The 18,865-nt window shown below is 33.5% G+C and overlaps 2 long non-coding RNA genes across 2 annotated transcripts; one reads left to right on the top strand and one right to left on the bottom strand.

The window, feature by feature from the left end:
* The first annotated feature begins 4,893 nt into the window (after positions 1–4,893).
* On the top strand, positions 4,894–5,229 carry LOC109183703. The gene is made up of 2 exons (XR_002054601.1): positions 4,894–5,009; positions 5,195–5,229. It is a non-coding gene; the product is annotated as an uncharacterized LOC109183703 (long non-coding RNA).
* Positions 5,230–11,865: 6,636 nt separating this feature from the next.
* LOC109183702 lies at positions 11,866–12,168 on the bottom strand. The gene is made up of 2 exons (XR_002054600.1): positions 12,128–12,168; positions 11,866–11,942 (listed from the first exon to the last, which is right to left on the bottom strand). It is a non-coding gene; the product is annotated as an uncharacterized LOC109183702 (long non-coding RNA).
* Positions 12,169–18,865: the final 6,697 nt, after the last annotated feature.

The following is an 18,865-nucleotide window of genomic DNA, read 5'->3' as shown; positions in this document are numbered from 1 at the left end:
AGACAACAGTTTGGTCCAAAACCGTTGTCTTTGATGCAGCACTTTTGTCAAAGACAACGGTTTTTACTTAACCGTTGTTATAAGTGTGTTGTCTTTGTGCATTTTGTGAAAAGACAACACCACAACAACAACGGTTTTTTAAAACCGTTGTCTATGTGCGTTTTTTTTTTTAAAAAGACAACGGTTTTTTTAACCGTTGTCGTTGGTGTGTTGTCTTTAAGCTCACTAGAATACACAACACTAGAAAGACAACGGTTTTTAAAACCGTTGTCTTTGTGCGTTCTTTTTTTTTTTTTTTAAAGACAACGGTTTTATTTAACCGTTGTCGTTGGTGTGTTGTCTTTAAGCGCACTAGAATACACAACACTACAAAGACAACGGTTTTTTAAAACCGTTGTCTTTGCGGATTATTATTTTATAAAAGACAACGGTTTTATTTAACCGTTATCATTTATGTGTTGTCTTTAATAGCACTTGAATACACGACACTACAATGATAACCGTTGTCGTTGCGCGTTCTTTATTTGTTTAAGACAACGGTTTTATTTAACCGTTGTTATTGGTATGTTGTCTTTAAGCGTATTTGAATACACAACACTACAAAGACAACGGTTTTTTATAACCGTTGTCTTTGCGCATCATTATTTTATAAAATGAAAACAAGGATGTTAACAACAAGAGTTGAACCTATGACCTCAAACATAACAAATAAGGTTTAACCAACTAAGCAACACAAACTTTTATGTACCAAAGTGCAACATCTGATATATAACTGGGTTGCTTCTGTGTAAACCAAGACAACAATTTTATAAAGTAAGTTAAAGATGCCTCTAGGAAGAATTAAACACAAGACTTTTAACATAATTTAACATAACAAACAAAGCTAAACCCACCAAGCCACACCAACCCTTATTTATTCAAGTGCAACATTTAAGATATAACGAGTTTGGTTCTGTGTTGTCTCTGAGAACCAAGACAACGATTGTATAAAATATAGGTTAAAATGCCACCAAGAAAGATAAAACCCAAAACCTCTAACATATCAAACAAAGCTAAACCCACGAAGGCACACTTACTTTTGATTACTAAAGTGTTACACCCTATCTTTTACCTATAATTTGGACCTTCATTGTTTTTGTTACGAGATGAAAATAGATGTTTAGAAGATCTAGAACAAAAATAAAAATGTAATTAAATTTTTTTTGTCCAAATATAATGATATACTACTACATAAATGATATACTACGTCATTTAATAGAAGACGGTTTTTTAAATAACCGACTTATGTTATATGTTGTTATACTACGGCACATAATAGATAACGGTTTTCTAAATAACCGTCTTCTATTATATACTATGTCACTTAATACACATCGATTTTTATATAACCGCCTTCTGTTATTATTTACGACGTTATATTAAATAACGTCACTATATATTTTGGTACAGACAATAATTTTTTTTTTTGTAATATTTGCTGACGAAATATAATTTTTTGGTCAGTAAAGATATAGAATCAATAAAGTTTTATAATAAACGTCCCTAAATATTTTATTTTAAAATTTAATTTTAACATAAAACGTCAAAAAAGTAAAAATATTTTACAAGAAAGATTTTTATCATTTGGCACTATTAAAAAGTAATATCTTCATAAAATAAAAAATATATCCCTAAGATGGCGCCATACCCAAATTTTGGCCTCAAAATTTTCACTAAGTGGCGCCTTCTCCCTAAACCTCCTCCCTCCTTAGTCCTTACGACTTATTCCTTCATCGGAGATTCAAGCTTATAGCCGGCAAGCATCACCTCAAACAGACGACGTTCCTCCTTTCTTCAGCCAAATTTATAGATCTGCTGGCAGCCTCTCTTCAAATCTGAGACCTTAGCCATTTCCGCCCGCCACCAATAGATCTGAAACCACAGCCGACACCGACGCCCTTCCTCCGCCGTAGCTGCCATCCGACGCCACCGCTGCCTTTCCTCCACCGACGCTGCCTCACTCGCGACCTCTACGTACCGACGCCAAACGCCACAACCATCCCCGAAGCCGCCATCCTTCACAACTGGTAAGTTTATTTATTTATTTTATATTTAATTTATTTCAATTTTTTGTTGATTTATTTCAAATATTATTGTTATTGTGATATTTTAAGAAATTTATTTTGAATTTTTGGATATATGTTTTGTACTGCATCAGTGCGTGCGCCTATGTGTTTGTATTTGAGTTTTTGGAGAAGGGATTGTCATTAGATACAAGGCCATATATTCTGTGTGTATCCTTGAATGCATGTTTTATTTATGTATGTGTATATGGTGGTGGTTTTGTTTTGTAATCTTAACTGTAGAAGTAAATTGTATTTGTTGCATACTTGTAGTGGCTACTTGTGGTTTCCAATAGATTTTTTTTAGTAAAATTTGTTAAATGCTGCAGATATATGATTGTTTTTCATATTTAATACTTTTTAGGTGGAAAACAATCCATATGACCCAAAGTTCACTCTTTAGAAGCAGAATTTCCAACCTTTCTTTAAGCAATGCCCATGTCTGATACACTTGCTTAATTCTAACCAAGTGTTCACCTCTGCTTTCAGTATTTCCACAGCAGGCATAGAAAGGCATATATCTCTTTGAGAATGTGTAAGTATTCAGTGGTAGAGTGCCAAACTTTTTCGACAGAGGTTATGGTAACAGTGTGCAATCTTTACTAGCTGTTATCAAACTCAGACCTTTGATAACTGTGCATTCCTCCTGACATCCACATTCCTGCTTTCATATTTTGTATTTCATATTAGTTCAAAAGAGTGCATATGAACTTTTAAATGAAAATTATGATCAAATGAATGACCTTGTGATCTTACTAATAAATTGCATGCCTTTTCTTTGCTCGTAATTTTGAATAGATAGAACAGAGTTACATCAACAGCATAGTTCACATTTTTGCAGAGAATTGACGGGAACAATTCTGTTGAGAAGAGCTTTATTTCTTCAAAACTAATCACATTCATTAATGTTGTGTGCTTAGCTTTCTTGTGGAACTGCAGAAAGAACTGCTTCTCTCATATTGATGCCATAACAATTCAATCTCTCCTTTTGTGTTATAGCGTTAATGTGTTTGAAGGGGAAAGGGAAGAGTGGATGATGATGACAGGAATGCACACTGTTGTTGACATCTGTTGTGTGGGCTGCTGCAGTTGGCTTGGCTGGAAATATGTGAGTTTCTCATTCGTCACGTGACACACTTGAATCACCTATTGTTACACATGCTTCTGACATGGTTTCTCCAATAGTTTGTGGTGATAAGTTTGTGTTAATAACTCTAGGAATCTGCTGAGGACAAAAGCCAGAAATACAAGGAAGGGAAATTCATCCTGGAAAGGTATGTATTGCACTGATCGATACCTTTGGAATTCTCCTTTCCTTGTGCTTATATACCATACCAGATCAAGCTCTTTCTCCCACAATATGCTAGTTTCAATGCTCAATGGAACTCAATGCCCATTCTTTTCCTTAATCACCTAAGAGATATTTCAGGCTCAACTGGATCAGAAAACTTCAAATAAGAACTTCAATGAAGTGTTATACATGTTCATCACTAGTCCAAACTATTTATACGTTAGCAACTTAAAGAATGTCAAGTGATTGTAATGTTTTATTTCCACTCGATATTTCATATTTAGGTAATTGTGCCCATGAAATCATCATGGTGAGTTCTGAATGGTGTGGGATAAATGCTTTTTTTTTTTTTTTTTTTTAAAAGGCAGTGTGCCAGAGTGGTCCAACTGAATATTTCATTAGTATTGATAACTAACATGCATAACCAGGAGAATTCCCTTAGCACACTGCTTTAGAAATGTGAAATGTGATAGTTGGATAAATCATTTTCTTTTGTTTTCTACTCAGTGTGGTCCAGCTGAATCTTTTATTAGTAGTGGTAACTAACATGCATAACCAAGAGGCATCCCTTAATAAAAATGTGATAGTTTATGATGGTGAAAAATTATCTTGATTATTACCATATGGATGGACACCGTAATTCAAGCTAAGCAGATGAATTTTATACACACATTGTTGAGAGTGTGACCATTGTTCAGAGAAGATTTACTATTATGTTTTAATGTGGCATTGCATATAGTCTATCTTCTTCTTATAAAAAAAAAAACAATAGACTATCCTTTCTAAGACTTCTACAAATTAGAAAATATGAAGTACTATTAAACACAACAATTATTGGCTGTTTACATCTCAATTAATATACTTTGTTTTAGCATAAACATTGTTTACAACATTTCTAAAAATTTTTGTTCTAGTACTGTTAATTGGATTTACCTTTTTATGGTTCCATACACTCACTCATTTGATCACAATGTTGCTTTTTGTTAGCTGAGAGATGTTTAACAAATGGCAAGCACAAAGATGGTGGGCAGATTGTCACTACCATATATGGGTGTAACATCTTGGAAGTTCAATGCTCGTTCGTGCAAATTCGAAGGAGTTGGGATAGCGTAACCGCGGCCAAGTTGGTCTGAGAGCAATGTTAAGTGTGACTGCAATGTTGGGAATATCACTGTGTGTTGTCACATTGTTGGAATGTAAGCCTTCTTGATCTTAATTCTTTGTGTAAACTAAGTTTCATGTTTATGACCATTGAGCTTGCATGTGCGATATAGTTTTAATATGGGAAGAATTACATAACTACATTGCACTAGCAGTAATGATTTTCATGTTTCAAATCAAACAATCACCTAACTTAAAATGGTTTCTTGGGGTGATGGGTGATTATATGATCTTACTGTTGAATTGTGTGCCCTACCTCAACTAAAAGCTTTAAATTGTTAGAGAATTGAGATATTTTTTGCTTTATTTATTATATTTGTTACTGAAGTTCATAAATTTCCAGGAGAGAGAGGGACAACTCTGAAGCTGAAAGAGCTCAGCATATTAAGCAACTTCATGAACTTCAGGAACATATTCAAGAGAAAGAACATCAGTTTATGGAATTGCAGGAACAGGTCAATTCATATGTACCATAATTTCTGAAAATACTTTCACTGCTTTGTAGTATGGTAACATGGAGAAACTGCATTATGGAATGCATTTGATACTTTTATAATTTAAAATATTTAAGTACTTGTGCAACATTAGCTGCTGATTAGAATTTTGCAGTTTGACAAATTGAATATTCTTCAATCTTCAGAACAGAATTGCAAAGGAAACCATTCTTTACAAAGACGAATAGATGAGGGAGGCCCATGCTTGGATGACTCGTCCTCAGGAGATCGATGCCTTGCAACAAGTTGAACAACGTGAACAAGCTGAACAATATAATCAGCTTTGGCTTGGTTGTCAGAGACAGGTTGCTTAGCATTTTTTTTAAAGTTTTATTTTGAATGACTTAGATTTTTAATGCATCAATAGGGAGTAGGTATGATTTGATCATTAGAATGTTGTGATCATTTAGATTTGGTTTGTGGAATTGTTTTTTGTAGTATTATGACTTGGATGATATATGATTCAATTTGAATTGGTCATGGAAGTATTTAGACTTGTTAATTAGTTTTTTTGTATTTTGAACCATAGCTTGTGCAAAATTATGTAACTACACTTGGCTATGGTGAATGGATAAATTGATTTTTTATACGATTAAAATTTAAGCAGGTTAAAAACGGTTAAAAACCGTTGAGACAACACCGGTTTCAACAACATTGAATAGACAACGAGTCAAAAACCGTTGTCTTTGAAACAAACGACAACAGTTTAAAACCGTTGTCTATGTTCGTGACTTTTAACAACACCGGTTTCAACAACACTTAATAGACAACGGTTAAAAAACCGTTGTCGTTTATAGAAAAAACAACGGTTAAAAACCGTTGTCTATGTGCGTGACTTTTAACAACACCGGTTTCAACAACACTTAATAGACAACGGTTAAAAAACCGTTGTCTTTTCGAGAAAAGACAACGGTTTAAAACCGTTGTCTATGTGAGTGACTTTTAACAACACCGGTTTCAACAACACTTAATAGACAACAGTTAAAAAACCGTTGTCGTTTCTAGAAAAGACAACAGTTTAAAACCGTTGTCTATGTGCGTGACTTACAACAACACCAGCTTCAACAACACTTAATAGACAACGGTTAAAAAACCGTTGTTGTTTCTAGAAAAGACAACGGTTAAAAACCGTTGTCTATGCGCGGGACTTACAACAACACCGGCTTCAACAACAGAAATTTTACCCCTACGACAACGGTTATTAACCGTTGTCTATGTGCATTTTTCTTGTAGTGCTTCATTATTTAGTTGGTCAAATAAATTATGAGTGTTATATCATTAATTTGGCTAAAGAATATCTTAATCAGTGAGAGTGATCATTTAGAAAAAGATCATTAAAATACTCTACTAAAGCTGATGGATTTAATTGATTTCATACATTCCAAATTGGATTGTGTGTCTAGCAATAAGTCCAAAAGTTTCCACAAGTATTGATTTAGTTTTTTGTTCTTATAATTCATAAGTTCATTTCATTGAACGTTTGGTTGTACAACATATTTATGAAAATGTTGTAACAATATTAATGAATTTATTAGAACGAAAGCATTTAACTTGTGGTGCATTGCCAATTAATAAATTCTTTAGCAATTAATAGAGTCTTTAGGTTCTTCAAAATTGATCCCGGCCATTTTGGTTTGTAAGGCTCAAAACAATTTTGCAAGACATATAAGTAAGACTCGTTATGTTAAATTAATTTTGAGGTGGACCTTGAGATTATTTTGGAAGTTGGTGTATGTTTAAGATTCTAAATTTATGGAGTTAGATTTTTTTGGTTTGTTGTCTAAGTTATTGGAATGTTTCTGTGACTTGACTATCTTTTGGCTATCTTAATGAGTGGAAGTGACAGACGTGTCAACTCCAAGCTCTTAGCTGTTAGAGGTAGTGCTTATGTTAACTTATAAAGAAGTCATAGAATATAGTTAACATTATGCTAACATTAAGAGATCTCTACTTAAGGCATGCTTCTAAGATTTTAGAGATCATACAGTGAATTTGGATGGTTTCTTCATTCAGTTGTGCACATAATATATTTTGAGAAACATCCATTAAGGGACTAAGAATAAACGTAGGGTTAATAAAGAACCTAAGTTAGGGAATTTAAATGCATGTGATCATAGAAGATATTACTCACTTGATTAGTAGAGGACATATTACTGTGGTTCATGTGTTTTGTTCTTTAAGGAAGGTTGTGTCAGTACGGGCCCCCCACACCCCGGCCCGACAGAGCGGCGGTGGGAGGTTGTAAATCATGGTGACTCAACTGAACATGCCCCCCACACCCGACAGAGCGGCGGTGGGAGGTTGTAAATCATGGTGACTCAACTGAACATGCCCCCCACACCCGACAGAGCGGCGGTGGGAGGTTGTAAATCATGGTGACTCAACTGAACATTAATCACAGGCCCCCCACACCCCGGCCCGACAGAGCGGTGGGAGGTTGTAAATCATGGTGACTCAACTGAACATTAATCACAAAGGCTAGACCGGTGCTCACTGCGCACAAGGAGCCCCGCTCACTTTGAGAGGTTTCTCTCACACACCCCGGCCGAGCCCCTCTCACTTTGAGAGGTTGCTCCCACACACCCCGGCCCGACAGAGCGGTGGGAGGTTGTAAATCATGGTGACTCAACTGAACATTAATCACAGAGGCTAGACCCCTCTATGACCAGTTGAGCTACCCATGCGGGCATGGTGACTCAACTGAACATTAATCACAAAGGCTAGACCGGTGCTCACTGCGCACAAGGAGCCCCCCTCACTTTGAGAGGTTGCTCCCACACTGCTGCTGGTGGGACTCGATCCCTGGTCATTCTTCCAAAGTTTCACCTCTATGACCAGTTGAGCTACCCATACGGGCAATATATTATAATATATTGTATTATTGGGTGGTTGTGGTGCAAGTAGGAGATTAAGTCAATTAGTGACTTAATCTGTTAGGTAAACTGAGGATATTCAGTTTAGCTTAAACTGAATATCTGCCTATATTGATGGCATGTAGGCTTTTAAGCAAAAGAGTCCTCCCACAGCTCCCGTGTTTAGAATACACGCACCATCAGGTATTCGAGAGAGAAGTGGTAGACAAAACACTAACCTTTATTCTACAGGTTTACCATCCCGTGGCAACACTAACAACTATGGCAAGGGATATTCAGATGATTTTGAAGCTTCCGCTACTACGAGTCAGGTTACTCGTTACTTTAGTTTATGTTAGTCAATTTATTATCTAACAGCACACGGTTGCACAACATAACGATTGCATCTTAATGGTTTGGGCCCTAGGGATGATAATTTCAATTCGGGTCGCCCTGGGAATATTCACCTTGCATGGATGCAGATTTTTTTGGGTGATAGTGAGTATTGAGTACTTTATTATACATCTATATATTTATTTTATTTTTAAAATATGTATATGCTATAACTAATAGATTTTGTTTTTATAATTTTTATTTGTGTGTGTGCATACTCACCACTTCATATTTCATATTTTATACTAAGGACCTTGTGGTCCACTGGTATCTGGTTGCTCCCAGAGGTCTAGGGTTGGAGCCTTACTGTAGCCGTTGATTGTATATGTGTGTATTCCCTAATACCAGATCAAAGCGCGTCTGGGAGTGCGCACGTCGGGCACTCTGACTTTTGGCTCTGCTTTTATTATTATTATTATTATTATTATTATTATTATTATTATTATTATTTTATAAAATGTCATATTATAATTTAAGAATTAGTTTTGTTTTTTTTTTCTTCTCTCCCCTATTGTTTTTTTATCTTCTCTCCCCTATTTTCTTTCCTAATCACACTTACAAAAATTCCTTAAAAACCACAAAAAAAATACTCCACTATTATGGATGTTCTTCCCTAATACGATCAAAATGCATAAAAGTGCGTTTGGGAGTGCACACGTCGGGCAGTCTGACTTTTGGCTCTGCTTTTTTTATTATTATTATTATTTTTATTATTATTATTATTATTATTATTATTATTATTTTATAAAATGTCATATTATAATTTAAGAATTAGTTTTGTTTTTTTTTCTTCTCTCCCCTATTGTTTTTTTCTTCTCTCCCCTATTTTCTTTTCTAATCACACTTAATTTTAAATTTTTTCACAACTTTTTGTGGACCCACCATTTTACCTCATATATTTTAATTATATTTTTTTTTATCTATTATCATTTTAAAAATTATAATTATAAATTTGATAACAATATTATTATAATTAAAATTTAATTAATAAATTAATAAATATAAATTTAATAACAATAATATCTTAAAAATTTAAATAACATTATATTAATAATTTAAAAAAATAAAAACAAAAATGTTACAAAGTTAAATTAAAAAATAAAAAATAAAGTAAAAAAAAAAAAAAAAAAAGAAGCTGGCCGTTGCAAATGCAACGGCCAGCATGATTTTATAATTGAATTAAAATCTCTCTACATCATTTTCTTCATTTGTTCTTACGGCCTCACCAAATGCGTGATGTCACACTCTACCAATCTGCTTGAGTCCTAAGTCCTTGTTTTTCCCTCATAGTTACAAACAACATAGATATGAGGTATTGAATACATTAATGCATATCTATTTTTTTATTTTTGAAGTAATGCAGATCTATTTTATTTTATCTTATAAATAAATTATGTAGTACTGCTCTTTCTTGGTTGAAGGGTGAACGATGGCGAAAAATTTGTTTCCTTTCGGACTGTCAACAAGTTTGCCATAGCTTTAATAACCCTTCGCATGACCGTACTTGTAGTATGTCAATACTATAGTTAGAGATAGTCTTTTTATTGCCACTAGTTTTCAGGCTTTTGTCATAAAACATATTAATAGATCAGTGAATGTGCTTGCTCATCCCTTGTCCGGGCTGTACATTTAGACTCTGGTTTTCGTAGTTAGTTTGATGTTCCTCCCCATTGTATCCTTCACTTGATTAATTGAATCTGGTTCTTTCAAAAAAAATTATGTAGTACTGAATTTTTATTTTATTTAATATTTTGCATTTGTATCAATGAATAAATGTTTTGCCATATCTGCATCGTATAATTTACAAATGGTGGCACCAACATAATTTTTATACATATGCCATATACGTATTGTATGCCAATGTGAGTTGTCGTTAGTTTTTGCCATATATGAATATATTAGTTTTTTTACGCGCTTTGCGCGAATGGGATAATGCCCAATAATTATTTTTAAATACGTATTTTAAAATATATCAATGCAATATTATATAGGAGATGTTCATGCATAGGTAAATAAATGTTGAATTTGTTTATTTAAATTTGTAATTTAAAGTATATAAATGCAATATAATATATTAGAGATTGATTATAATTGTCACTAAAATAAATGTTTGCAACTTTGTAATAACGCTAGTCTAAATACTTAGTTTTAAAGCGATAGTCTAAATAAATGTTACTTTTGATTTAAATTTCTCTAACTCTTCTTAGTTCTCTTTTGGGTAGCGTTGTCATTGTTTTCATCTTCAGTACATGTCCTTTTTTAAAAAAAAAATATTTTTATTAGTAGTGTATCATGTGCAATTAGGTAACTAGTGGCAGCATAGAGAGATTCATCATACAATGAGATTATTGTGTAAGAAGCTTTAGATTTGCCTTGTTGTGTATATGACTAAAATTTTAGTTGTAATATGAATTTTTTATCTTACAAACACTTATAGATATTTAGTAGTGGTAGTTTTTTCCCTATATGTTTCATGTGTTGTGAGATATGTGTCGTAGGTTATCATGTGAAAGTATTAAACAAAATATTAATATTTATTATATTTGGATAAAAACTTGGTAAATAAATATATATAACATGCTTTGTATTATAACTTTGATATTTAATTACGGAGTACAAGATAATCTAAAAGGAAGACAATGAACAATGTAGTGAATATAATAAATTAATAAATTTGAAGGTAAGAAATCTTTAAATTGTAGAAAATAAAGATAATATAACTAATGAAATTATATTTTTAAATTTTTTTTTTATAATGAATGATTTTTTTTTTAAAATAAGGCATTATAGACATCTAATTCTAAATTAATTAAATGCATATGTATTATTTTTTGTTGTAGCTACTAATTTATTTAATTTAATAAGAATAATAAAGTGTCGTACATAATTTTCTTCAACAATAATGAAATCAATGTTTTTTTTTGAAATTTCAATTCCTTGTTGAGACAAATTGTTTTGAGAGTTTATCCATGACAATTGCTACAATTGCTGTCAATAGAGGATGATAATAAATAATTCAAAATATATGGTTACAATAGATATTAATATAATGATATAGTAAAAATTAACTTACAAATTTCTTTAGAAGTTTTCATGCATTGATAAAATTTTGATGTGTAAACTTGTTCAATTGGAGCTAGTAGGATGTTAACATTGTCAATTATTTGGAAAATGATCCTACTGTTTTAGAGTCCATGTGTAATTATATTTAGAGAAAATTTCAATTTTGGTCCACTGACTATTGAGGTTGTGTTAATTGTAACACTTGACTTTCAAAAATGTTAATTTAGTACTTTGACTATGCAATTCTTATCAATTTTGGTCACGCCGGCCAAATTACCGGTCAAATGTGACCGGAAAATTTTAATTCATTAAATACAAGGGGCAAAAATGTCATTTCAGGTTATTCTAATCTTTGTTGTTGAAGCACGCATGAAGCCGGCCGCCGATGATGCAGACGCATGAAGCCGCCGACGAGCAACGAATAACAAATGTCAGTGCTTGAAAGAAAGAGGGGAAAATACTGACTCGAGTTACGTTCTTGGCGAAGTGCATCAAAAAGCTCTCTTTTGGTCTGCTTCTCGGCCCCATGAGTGTTCAGAACCTTGCTCTGTTCCACCATTTTTATGGTTGTATTCTTCAACTCTTCCTTAATCAGATTAACAGAATAGTATTATCATCAACAAATTATAAAATAATCATAATACTCCCCACTAACGATTGAAAAAACAAGAATGAAAATAGTCATTTCCTTGCGATAACATATGTGAAGCAGCAAAGCATAAAAAACCACAAACTAAAGAATTGAGAACGTTGAGAAAAAAAGGAGATTACATTGGCTTTGAGCTGAGTGATGATTTTCATCCGGATAGTGTCGATTGTACCTTCGTTTATCAGGGTCCCCAACACATCTTCGGGAGTAATCACCAAAGAAGAAGATGAAGATGACGATTCCATTACCCAAATCCCAGATAATCGACTTTAGGAGTATGTATATATCTCGGATTCTCAGATGTGAAAAGGCAAATTCGTATACTCGCATGTGAAAGAAGCAAAAGAGGGAACAGAAAATCTCACAGCTCCATGGCTTTTATAGAACCTCTGACGGCCAGTGTTCTGGGGCACGCCGGCGGTGACGCCGTCAGGGGCGGCACTGTTAAGAAAACCAACAACGTCCGTCGTCCTCGGGTTTCAGCTATCGCCTTGTTAATGGCTTTGCAAACTCCAACAACGCATCCAAACATGGCGGGGGGAGAATGCCGGGGCATGCTGAATTCCAGTTGGAGATGAAGGTGCGAAGGTGAAGGTGAACACTTTTGCAAATTTTTAATTTAAAAAAAAAAACTTGAAATGACGTTTTTGTCCCTTTTTATTTAATAAGTTTAAACTTTCCGGTCACATTTGGCCGGTAATTTGGCCGGCTTGACCAAAATTGATAAGAATTGCATAGTCAAGGTACTAAATTAACTTTTTTGAAAGTCAAGTGTTGCAATTAACACAACATCAATAGTCGGTGGACCAAAATTGAAATTTTCTCTTATATTTATGATCAACAACTTTGTAGTTAGGCCTCGCAGGTCTGACTATGTAAGAACAATTTTGTCCGATAAAAAAAATAATAGTATAATATTTGTAAAGTAATGTACAATTGTACCATTATAAAAAAAAAATTAGTTTTTTACACGCATTGCGCGATTGGGATAATGCCCGATGTTTTTTTTTTTTTTTAAATAAGTACTTTAAAGTATATCAAGGCAAGATTATATTGGAATTGTTCATGCATACATAATTAAATGTTAAATTTGCGTATTTAAATATGCAATTCAAAGTTTACAAATGCAAGATAATATAGTCAATATTGATTATAATTGTTAATAAAATAATTGTATAGGTATGGTTGAAACCAAATACGAGGCATAAGGGCAAATTATGCTGTGCATCCGTATGCACCATGCATGGTGCATACGGATGCAAAAACGACGTCGTTTTAATAAAACGCGCGTCTCCCCTTAAAAAAAAAATCAGGTTCGATTCCCAGCAACAACATATGAACTAAAATTCCATAATCGATGAACTATAATTCCATAATCGATGAACTATAATTCCATAATCTAATCGATGAACTAAAAATTCCAGAATGAATGAACTAAAATTCCATAATCTATAAACTAAAATTTTAGAATCGATGAACTACAATTCCATAATCGATGAACTATAATTCCATAATCAATGAACTATAATTCCATAATCTATGAACTAAAATTCCTGAATGAATGAACAATATAATGTTGTTGCTGGGAATTGAACCTGAATTTTTTTTAAAGGGGAGACGCGCGTTTTTTAATAAAACGACGTCGTTTTGGCATCCGTATGCACCATGCATGGTGCATACGGATGCACAGCATAACGATTGAGACATAAGGGAGATCAAATAAAAATAGGGGTGTCAATGCAGGCTGGCCCGTCCCATTAGGTCCGCCCCAAGGCGGACTTTTTATTTGGCGGGCTTTTGCGGGCCGGCCCGCGAAACCCACGGGCTTAGAACTACAGAGCCCAAGTCCGCCCATGCGGGCTTGTGGGTTGGCCTGCGGGCCACCACTTAAATTTTAAAAAATAATAATAAATAGTGCATAAACTGATAAACATGTTAAAACTGTTGGCTGGCTCGCGAGCATTTTTTTTAGGGTTTAAAAATTTTAATATTAATCTCATATATATATATAGCAGAATTCTGCCTTGCTGTGTAACGTATATTTATTATTTTTAAATTTTTTTTTTTTGTAATAGATCTAACTCGCAGGCCGGCAATTTTGGCCCGCCCCATTAGGCCCGCATTTTCATGGGCCTATTTTTTTATGACCCTAACCCGCCTCACCGCGGGGCGGGTGCGGGCCAACCCGCGGGCTTCGACCCACTTTGACAGTACTAAATAAAAATTAGGGCATAAAATATTAAATATATACTAATATTGAAGAGTTAACCGTTAATTGCCAAACAAGAACATTGCTAGATAGTTTCCCACTTCAATTTTGTTGTGTGATTTGAATACTTGTCAATAAATCTTCATGATTGGCTTAATTTTATATATATATATATATATATATATATATATATATATATATATATATATATATATATATATATACACACACACACCCTTAGGTCATTTTATATGTTAATCTAAACAGCTAATTTTTTCAAATATCTTTTTACTAACTGTTGATATAATTGTTAGTCAAATTCACTAATATAATCCGCTAACTGCTGATTGTTAAACAAGGACATTACGAGGTAGTTCTCACTTCAATTTGTTGTGTGATTTGAGTGCTCTCTTTGTCAACAAATCACTCAAGTAGTTAATATGATTGGCTTTGTTAATTATTTTTTTTTTTAATTTTTTCTTGGTATTAATAAAATACTTGGTAAATAAATATATAGCATTATTTTGTATTATAACTTTGATATTTAATTAAAAAATAGTGCACAAAAAAGATAATAGACAATGTAGTGAATATAATCAATTCATGAATTTGAATGTAAAGAATTTTTACATTGGAGAAATATAAAGACAATATAACTAATAAAATTATTTCTCTTAATTAATTTATTGATAATGAATAATTTTTTTTTTTAATAAAGACGTTGTAGGGACAATGTAGCCAATATAATCAATTGATGAATTCTAATGTAAAGAATTTTTATATTGGTGAAAAATAAATACAATATATCTAATAGAATTATTTCTCTTATTTAATTTATTGATAATGAATAATTTTTTTTGAATAAAGACATTGTAGACACATAATTCTAAATTAAAGAAATGCATATGTGTTATTTTTTGTTGTAGCTACTAAATTATTATTTAATTTAATAAGAGTAAAATAGAATACTAATTATGCCAACTTTGATTGGGATGAGGTTCGAACCTAAAACCTTTTTTTTTTTTATTGAAATCAATGAGTAAGTTAACAATGAACTAACAGAAATTTACGAAAAATAATATTTAACGGAAAAGTTAACGGATAATCATATTCATTAAGGATAAGTTAGGAAATCTTAAGTAAAAATTAAAATCTGATCAATCTGAGCCATTCATTTGATTAAAAAATTTGACCGCCATTTTTTCTACCCATTATAGGCCTAACTCTCATGGGCTCTTATTAGTATAGTAGATATAGTAGATACAAAAAAATATTAATACCATAATGACTTAAATCATTCCAATAATGCAAAAACATAATTAAAATATTAAGTTTTGTTCTAAATAATCAAAAGAAGATTAATTAAGCATAAAAAAATAACTTAACCTAAATTTGTTTTTTTTTTAATAAAAAATTCAAGAAAAATCAAATGATTTTAAAGTAGTTCCTGATTTATAATTTTAGATGTTCAACATTGAATGCTATATATTTAGTCGGACTAATTATTTGACCAAAGTTTATGTTAAATTTTATATTATATATAGGCCTGAGCATCGGACGGATCAGATTGATATTCCGACCATTCGATCGGATTTCGGATTGCTATTTTGGAATCCTATCCGTTTTTTTTTGTAACTAAAACCCTATCGGATATGCAATGTCGGATTTCGGATTGATCGGATCGGATTGTCAGACTTAAGTCGGATTTGGAAAAGGTCATTAATAAATAATAATAGAAAATTTAAAACTGAAACAAGTAATAACTAATAAGTAAACAAAATATTACATGCTACAACAATTTAATGCACAGTTTGCACTTTGCAGAGCTAAATAATTTAAGTAAACCAAAAATACAAACTTAATCCAAGTTGAAGTTATAAATTCCAAAACATCAAAAATTCGACTCATTCAAATCAACAATCATTCAAATCAGCAAATCAGCTTACATCAATCACCATTTCTACACTTCTTCCTGTTCATATGAAAGCTTAACACAGTATTAGATTATTAGACATTTAGACAACATATGTAGTAAACAGCTAACTAAGTAACAATAGTAGGCTCATATTGCAATTTTCCATTTCAAGTAAGGATAGTGGCAAATTGCTCAAATGTGTTATAATAACACATGAGCAACATAGCAACACTATACCATTTTTCCAGACAGTGGTGGAAGCATCATCATTGCCAAAAAAATAAGTAATAAATAATAATGCATCAACAGAGATCAATTCAGATTTCAGAGGGTGAGAGGAATACCAGAGATCCAGAATGGATATAATGGGAGTAAGGGATACCAGTACAGATTACTGAATACTGCTCATTGCTCAACTCTAAGTGGGGTAACATTTCTATAATATAATTATAGAAAGTTTCCAAGCCACTCAGACTGTTAAGACTCGTACAGTTTCATCTTGTGTAGACCAACAGCAAACAACAGTACAACACCAGTAAAGATAAATAATTAGTAAAACAAATAATCATTATGGAAAACATTACAGGAATGGATGGCAGCATTGATGGTACAGTAGTTGCAGCTCCAGTGGGTAACTCTGCAAAACAGTTAAGTAAATATGTAATTAGTTCTAGACTATCAAGTTACAAAAGTAAAAAAGAAACTATTATTTAATGGATATTTTTACCTTTCTCCAATCTTTCAACCTCATCTAAATTTTCCTCAAGTGTGATTGGCTGATTATGTAACCTCAACCAATCTTGGGTACACAGTAGGGCTTCCACAATTTTAGGAGTCAAGGAACTCCTAAATGCATCAAGCACCCTCCCACTTGTACTAAATGCACTCTCAGATGCCACTGTGTAAATAGGAACTGCAAGTACATCTCTAGCCATTTTGGATAGAATAGGAAATCTCTCACTATGATTCTTCCACCACTTTAGAACATCAAAACTCACAGATTCATCATCCTCAACCAGATTTTCACTCAAGTAAATTTGTAGCTCTGTCTGCTTACTGCTTCCACCACCACTCTCCAATCTCTTTTTTTTTTTAAGTTCACTCTTCATCCTTGAGACAGGCCTACCAACTGTACAAGTAGTAGGCTGAGACTGGACAGGTTGGTTAGAGGATGAACTGTCAGAGTATGTAGCTGCATAGTCATTGTACAATGCAACCATTGAATTTTGGACCTTGGCAAAACATTCTTTGCCTTTGGCCTCTCCATACAACTGGACAAACTGGTGAGGCATGTACTCCTCCTTATCTCTAGGGTCCAGAATATTGGCAAAGAAAATGATATGGTTCATTTTTTCTGGATCTCCCCAGTACTTATCAAACTTCTCTTTCATTTTTGTTCCCATTGCCTAATAAATGCAGAAACTCAGAAAGCATAAGCATTTAAAAACACAAACAAGTAAACAACTTACAAGATATACAGAATTACACAAATAAATTGCACAAGTTTTTTTACCTTTTCAGTTCTCTCAGCTTTAGTCATATCTTCTAGCATGCAACTGAGATCAGAGATCTTAGAGAAGAATGTGTTAGAAGTGACATAAAGAGAACCAGATATTCTCACAGTCATTTCATAAAAAGTTTTCAAAAGCTTCATTAAGCTTTCAACAGTCTCCCAATCAAGGAAAGAAGGTGCAGAACCCAAGTCAGCAGAAAAAGAAGGATCATTTTGATGAAATGAGTCAAAGACACTTTGATATTGAATTGCAGTGTTGAGCATAAGGTAGGTGCTGTTCCACCTTGTAGGGACATCAAGCTGCAAAGCTGATTTGGCTTCCACCCCCAATGAGTTCAGCAAGTTCTCTGAACTTATTCAACCTAGCAGGTGAGTTCCTAACCCATCTCACTGCATCCCTCACCCTTTTAACTGACTCATCTGCAAACCTCAAGCCATCTTGAACCACTAAGTTTAAGATATGGGCTACCTCATGTGCATATACTGCACCCTAACAGAAGAACCCCCCCCCGCCCCCCCCCCCCCCAAGACAACAACTTGCTTTTAAAAAATCCCATAGCTGTATCATTAGAAGAAGCATTGTCCACTGTCACAGTGAACACATTTTTAATCCCCCACTCCAACAGACAACTCTCTAAGGCTTTGGCAATATACTCCCCCCTATGAGAAGAAACAGGGACAAAGGAAATGATTTTTTTCTGAAGCCTCCACTGGTCATCAATAAAATGTGCAGTAATGCACATATAATTAATCCTTTGGACAGAAGTCCAAGTATCAGTGGTTAAACTGACCCTTTGGGTGCCCACCCTAAACAACTTCTTAAGACTCAACCTCTCATCTAGGAAGATTTGGTAGATATCCCTAGAAATAGTCCACCTAGAAGGAATCTGAAACCCAGGACAAGCTACAAGAATAAATTTCTTGAACCTCTGACCCTCAACAAACCTAAAAGGGAGTTCATCTATTATGATCATCTCACATAATGCCCTTCTAATGGTTTCTTGATTAAAGACCCAAGTCCCCAAAACCCCCACAGGAGCCTCTGTTGCAGAAGTTGAAACAGTATTGAATGTGAGAAAGGACTGCCTCATATCCTTTGAAACAGGATTTTTAAGGCATGCCATCATATGATTTTTCAAAGATGATGTGCCATGTTTCTTAGACTCACAGAAAAACACTTTCAGGCAGTAAAGGCACTTGCCTTTAACCACTATATTTTCAGA

This window comes from Ipomoea nil, unplaced genomic scaffold (assembly GCF_001879475.1).
Source record: "Ipomoea nil cultivar Tokyo-kokei standard unplaced genomic scaffold, Asagao_1.1 scaffold1149, whole genome shotgun sequence".
Classification (NCBI taxonomy): domain Eukaryota; kingdom Viridiplantae; phylum Streptophyta; class Magnoliopsida; order Solanales; family Convolvulaceae; genus Ipomoea; species Ipomoea nil.
This window is presented reverse-complemented; position numbering and strand designations above follow the sequence as displayed.